This window comes from Musa acuminata, chromosome BXJ3-8, assembly GCF_036884655.1.
Source record: "Musa acuminata AAA Group cultivar baxijiao chromosome BXJ3-8, Cavendish_Baxijiao_AAA, whole genome shotgun sequence".
In the NCBI taxonomy this organism is placed as follows: domain Eukaryota; kingdom Viridiplantae; phylum Streptophyta; class Magnoliopsida; order Zingiberales; family Musaceae; genus Musa; species Musa acuminata.
In genome coordinates, this window is record NC_088356.1 from 16,706,025 (window position 1) to 16,712,643 (window position 6,619).

Genomic DNA, 6,619 nt, shown 5'->3' on the forward strand with positions numbered 1-6,619 from the left:
CAGAAAAGATTCATCTATTGCTTAAGAAAAGAGAAGGAATACATGGTTATTTATAGGGCTTCTAAACCCTAACTCCTAATAGGACTCCTACTTAAGACTCTTACTTCTAACCAACTCCTAATAGGACTCCTACTCAAGACTCCTATTCCCTTACAACTCCTAATTCTTCTCTAAGAAAAAACCTCCTACATGAATGCCCCTCACTATTAGGACTCTCCTAGCTAGAGTCCTAACAGAATGTCCCTCTCAATTAGGACTCTCCTAGCTAGAGTCCTAACATTTTTACATGAATGTCCCTCTCAATTAGGACTCTCCAAGCTAGAGTCCTAACAAACCCGTCCTCTTCAAATCAGCCTTGTCCTCGAGGCTGATGATTCATGAATTCTGAGAATTTGATCTTCAAGTCGTCATAGTTCTCCCAAGTGGCATCTTCTTTTGGTAGGTTCGCCCACTGTATTAGCACTTCATTAGTGGGTCGTCGTCGTCGAGTCACGATCCGTCGATCAATAATGGCACTTGGCTGGGTCTGGAGTTCTCTTTGGGTAGTCATATTTGGTGGGTGGCTTTGGGCTGTCTCCAAGCTCCTGTTTAAAACTTTCGGTTGGCTGTTGGTTTGTGGGTGATATGTCGTACTCCTTTTCAATTTAGTACCCTTATAGTGTAATTCTTTTGAGTCCCAATTGTAATGAGCCATGGGGCTTGGTGCTTCCTCCAATTTTTTTATAATCTTACTAGTATCTGAATCTTCCTACCATTCCATCTTAATATCCTCAAGGAAGTTGCTGGTCGGAAGTGAAACGGTCGAAACTTCAACTTGCTCGGGTAGCCATTTTTGCTGCTCGGGGGAAGATATCTTCTTCTCCAAGAGATATTTTAGGCTTTTATGGTCGGTCTTGATTTGAAAGTATCGTCTGATCAAGTACAATCTCCACCTCGTTGCTGCACGCACAATGGCGAGTATCTCCTTATCATATGTTGACATATTTTGATCGGAGGGAGATAATGCCTTGCTAGTGTATGCGAGTGGTCGACCATCTTGCATGAGAATGGCTCCAATTCTGACTCCAGATGTGTCGGCCTCAATAATGAAGGGTCGGTTGAAATCTGGTAGTGTTAGCACCGGCGTCGTCGTCATGGCTGCCTTAAGTTTGTCGAAGGCAGCGGAGGCTCTGTCCAACCATTGGAAGACATCTTTTTCTAGTAAGGAAGTAAGTGGTGCATTGATCTTTCCATAGTTTTTCACGAACTTGCGGTAGTAGCCTGTTAAACCCAGAAAGCCATGTAGCAATTTTATGTTTCTCGAGGTCGGCCAGTTTTGCATTGCTCCAATTTTGAAGGGGTCCACTGCCACACCTTCCTCTGATATGATATGCCCAAGATATTCCACCTTTTGTTGAAGAAAGCAAAAATTCGTGGTTGTTGTGTGTTCAAAAGGTGGTTTTCCGTATGTCTTCTTCACATGCTCGTATTTGATGATACCCGGATCAAAGGTCCAGCTTTGTAAAGATTTGTGCTCCCTTTCATCTAGCAATTCATCTACTATTGGAATAAAGTATTTGTCCTTGATGATTATGCCATTGAGAGCTCGGTAATCAACACATATTCGCCTTGTTCCGTCCTTCTTGCGTACAAGTAGCACCAGCGAAGAGTAGAGGTTGCAACTTGGTCGAATAACTCTTGTTTCGAGCATCTCTTTTATAATCCTTTCTATTTCATCCTTCTGGAGATGTGGATACTGATATGGCTGAGCATTTGCTGAAGATTTGCCTGGAAGAATCATTATACAATGATCATGCCGACAGGTAAGAGGTAGGTTGCGCGGTTCGTCAAATATATTTGAAAATTCAGCAAGCAAAGGAAGTAGATTTGGATCTTCAAATTATGTTGGCTCTCCCTTAGTTTGCTGCTCAAGTTGTACCAAAAAGCTGCTACATGCTTTATGCAAAACATTCTCCATTTGTTGTGTGCAAATCGTTGTTATGTCGCCCCCACGTTTCCCGTGCAATGTCACCTGTTTCTCCTTACTGTAAAATTTCATAATTAGTTTCATAAAATTCCAAGAAATATCACCTAATGTCATCAACCATTTAATTATGAGCATGGCCTCATGATTGTTAAGAGGGAGAAGGAAGAAATCTGCAATTATCTCTTGGTCCTGCAGCAATAGTTTCTCCTGCAAGCGCCTATGATCACAATTCAAAATCCGTCCGTCGGTGACCTTAACATCAAACCTGCAGCGATTCTCGATAGGTAATGATATCTGAACAGCAAGCTTACTATTTAGGAAGTTAGTAGTACTGCCCGTGTCGATGAGAACAGTGATTGGTTGTTGTTTGAGAAGACCTCCAATTTTCATCGTTTGCGGGTTTGAGTAGCTAGCTAGTGTATGTACCATAACTTCGGTCGGTTGTGGCTCTTCTTCTGTATCTTCTTCTTCATGTTCAAGGCTCTCTTTTGGATGTTCAATGACCTCTTCTTCTATCGGTTCAATCATAAGAAGTCCCCCTTTACTACAGCGATGCTCACGGCTCCACGGCTCGTCACAATGCCAACATAACCCCTTCGCATATCGCTCCCGAAGCTCTTCTCTTGTTAACCTCTTTAGTGTAGGGACTTGGTCGACAGTAGGGGGGGCTAAGGGCTTCAATATTACTGGTTGAGGAGAGACCCTAGTCCTCCGAGCTTCATGGTTCAATTGCTCCTCTTGATGTCGTGCGAAAGAGATGGCTGCCATAAGCGTATACGGTTGTCGCGCTTTAACTTCTCCTCGGATCTCCGGCTTCAAGCCCTCAATGAAGGTCCACAATAGCTGTTTTTGTGACCAATCATGAGTTTGATTAGATAACCTTTCAAACCTGGTTTGGTACTCCTGAATGGTGGAGGTTTGTTGGATCTTTGCTAGTTGTTCGTCAATATTCTCGTAATCGGTTGGTCTGAAGCGAATCAGCAGTCCTTCTTTGAATTGTCGCCATGAAAGGACTCCATAAGTATGTTCAAACCAGTCAAACCACTGTATAGCATCCCCTTCAAGATGTATAGCTGCAATTTTCACCATAGATACATCCGCGGTTTTGTGGTACCGAAAATATCGCTCTGCGCACGAGATCCAACCAATCGAGTCTCCTTCTTCCCATCTAGGGAAGTCCACTCTCATGCATGGATAGTTGGGGTTGGTCATAGAGCTTCCCCTCTCTTGGAAGTCATATCTTTGGGGTTGGTGTGATTGGGCAAAGCTCTCTCCTTGATGTGATTTCTTCGGGCTTAGTGGTCGGCCCAATCTGAGTTCGGTAAAGAGCATCCGAATCTTATCCTCCATTCGCGCCTCCAAGGCTTCGAATTTAGCATTGATTACCTCCTTAGATGCCATAATATATGCCTCCAAATCTATGATGTTAAGATCTCTCTTTTGTTGTTAGGTTAAAGGCATGTATAGGTTGAGAGAAGTGATGGTCAAAAGGGTTGGTGGATTGGTGGATGTAGGCTACGATTTAGGCTTGTTTTGTGGCAGTTTTGGGTGCAGTTTGAGGGTGTGGTTTAGTAGAGTTTTAGGGCTGTGGTTGAAAGTTTTGGATCTGTGGTAGATGGTAGCAAAGGTTTGACAGAAATCCGTGGAAGTTGCAGCAAGTATGTGCTATCTTGTAAGAGTAGAATTGTCGACGAAGAAACAACGGTTTCTCGATGTAATTTCCACCAAAAACTTGAGAGAATTGAGGAGGGAATTGATAGCAAAATCACAGTTTATATGACATCAAGGATATCTAATTTAATCAAGAAAATTTCGGCAGTATAACAGCAAGGAAATTGGTGCAAGTTGCAATTGCAGAATTATCGTCGAAAAATTTCAGCGGGTTACGATGAAAATTTGCAGCAACATAAAATCGTTTTTAGAGATGAATTTATTAATAGATCAATCTTAGATGGAAGCCAAGATGATCTATGAAGTGTATAAGAAATTTCATTCAAAAAAGATTGCAAATAGATGGGTTAAGGCAACGATATGCAGCTGAAATTTTCTGCAGCATAGATTTTCAAGTGCAGCAGATTGGACATAAAAGATCGGTAGTTTATATTGAGAATTTTTCGATGAAACCAAAAGGAAATCTACTGTTAGGAAGTGTCAAAGATGTCATAAAAATTTCATAGAAATTTGGATAGAAAAAGCACAGTAGCAAGATCAAACAGATGGTGCTATGCGGCTTGAATTCTGCAATTCAAATGCAGCAGATTAGGCATAAAAGATCAGTAGTTTATATTGAGAATTTTTTGTTGAAACCAAAGGGAAATCCACTGTTAAGAAGTGTCAAAGATGTCATAAAAATTTTGTAGAAATTTGGATAGAAAAAGCACAGTAGCAAGATCAAACAGATGGTGCTATGCGGCTGGAATTCTGCAATGTATCTTTCGTCGTAGAGATGAAAACTTTGTGACGAAAAGTTTATGCAGCAATATAGGAACGAATTTTTTTTTTTTTTTGGATTTTCGAATAAGGATAACTAAATTGCAGCAGCAGTAAGGTAAGAAATCACAACCTGTTGCAATTCACGGGGAGATCAAAGGATGATCCGTGGTGGTGGAGATGATGACGGAATTCGGTGACGATATTTTAAGCAATTGTGGGAATTGCTTTGGATGGTTGTAGAGGGTTGATGGATGGCTATGGAAGGGAAGCGAGACGCTAAGAACGCTGCTCTGATACCAGGTGTTAGAACCCTTGTAGATTCTAAACTTGGGGTTGATCTCTTTAGGGGATCGGCCTCCTTGGAACTCTATAGGGGTTCCTCCCTCCAAGTTGCTGCTCAAAGGCTGCAGAAAAGATTCATCTATTGCTTAAGAAAAGAGAAGGAATACATGGTTATTTATAGGGCTTCTAAACCCTAACTCCTAATAGGACTCCTACTTAAGACTCTTACTTCTAACCAACTCCTAATAGGACTCCTACTCAAGACTCCTATTCCCTTACAACTCCTAATTCTTCTCTAAGAAAAAACCTCCTACATGAATGCCCCTCACTATTAGGACTCTCCTAGCTAGAGTCCTAACAGAATGTCCCTCTCAATTAGGACTCTCCTAGCTAGAGTCCTAACATTTTTACATGAATGTCCCTCTCAATTAGGACTCTCCAAGCTAGAGTCCTAACATAGAGCCTTTGCTTGCCTCTCCTATTCTCCTCCCCTTCTCCACCTCAAAGCAGGCTTGGAGTTTTGAGGAGCATCATCGTAGCTCTGTTGTGTGGATCACTGCTAGAGAGGAGGATGCTTGACCTCCTTCACCCTCCCCTAGAGATCTGCAAGGAAACAGGGATATACAATCTCCCTAGGTAACACAATCTATTCTATACACAGTTTGTTTCACGGATTTTGCGCACTAATCTTCGCACGACGATGAACATCTTTTTGAAAAATTGGGGGTTTTGTTTTCTTGTTCTTCTGCTGCGCATGTGATGTCGCCCCCAAGATTTTCCAACAAGAGAATTACCTAGGGAGATCGTATATACCTGAAAACTTATAGATCTATGAGAGAGGATGAAGGGGGATCAACTATGCTCCTTTATAGCAGTAATTCACATGGTAGAGGCTATAAAGATGCTCCTCAAATCGCTGCCCAAAACTCTTTCTCGCGCGCACCATGCAATCAATAAGCGGCTGCCCTTCTTGTTGTCCACACACTCCAAATAGGGGGTGCAATATAAGGAGGAGAGGGAGAGAAGAGAATAAGAGGAGGCAGCTAAAAAGGACCTTAGCTTATGAGTCTTAACCCTTGTCAACTTAACCCTAACGGATCTTGTCATATTGGGTACTAGATCTCCATCCAACTATCCAGACCTCTTAAATTAGTGGGTCTCTACCCAATAATCTCATATCAGCTCTTATTGGATCTCATCCATAGGATCCAATAATTCATGGGCTTATTGGATATCCAATAAGATAGGGGCTCTAACGTGTATCTCATATCCGAACCTCTACTCGTCGCAATGCCTACCATATGTATGTGACCCTATAGGCCCAATATCGAGCTGGTCGTGAGTCATACCTGCCAACCTTCTGGCTCAATGAATTATTATCTCCATAATAATTCATTCGACTCATCGATTGTGGACGTACTAGGTCACTATGCTATAGTCCCCAGATGATACAGGGGAATCCAGTCTATTAGACCTGTCTGTTCTCAGTTACCATATACCTATAGTCCCTCATCCATCTAATATTTCAGAGACTGTATATCGGACATGATGCTGCCAGACCCATACGGTTTATACTCGAGTCTCGCTCTAATCGAATTCTCTTGGAAAACTCTTTCTCTCTCAATATAAATGACCTTGGCCATGAGTTTGTTTGAGCAAGAACATATGAGATATTCCTCTCATGACACCGAGAGCAAATGATTCTCTATCGACACTTAATAGCCCTCGTAAGGTTGGCTACCACTCTCGATGATCGGTTGTGATAGATCTGGAATCTCTAGACCTATAAGTCTTGTATCAAATAGTGGAGTACTTATACAGGGCATCCTTGGTTTCTCAAGTCTAAGTACCAGATACACTATTGGGATGACAGAATCACTATCTAACAATAAGGCATCATCAACTATCCAAGTTGTAAGGGTAGTTGATCTTTGCCCA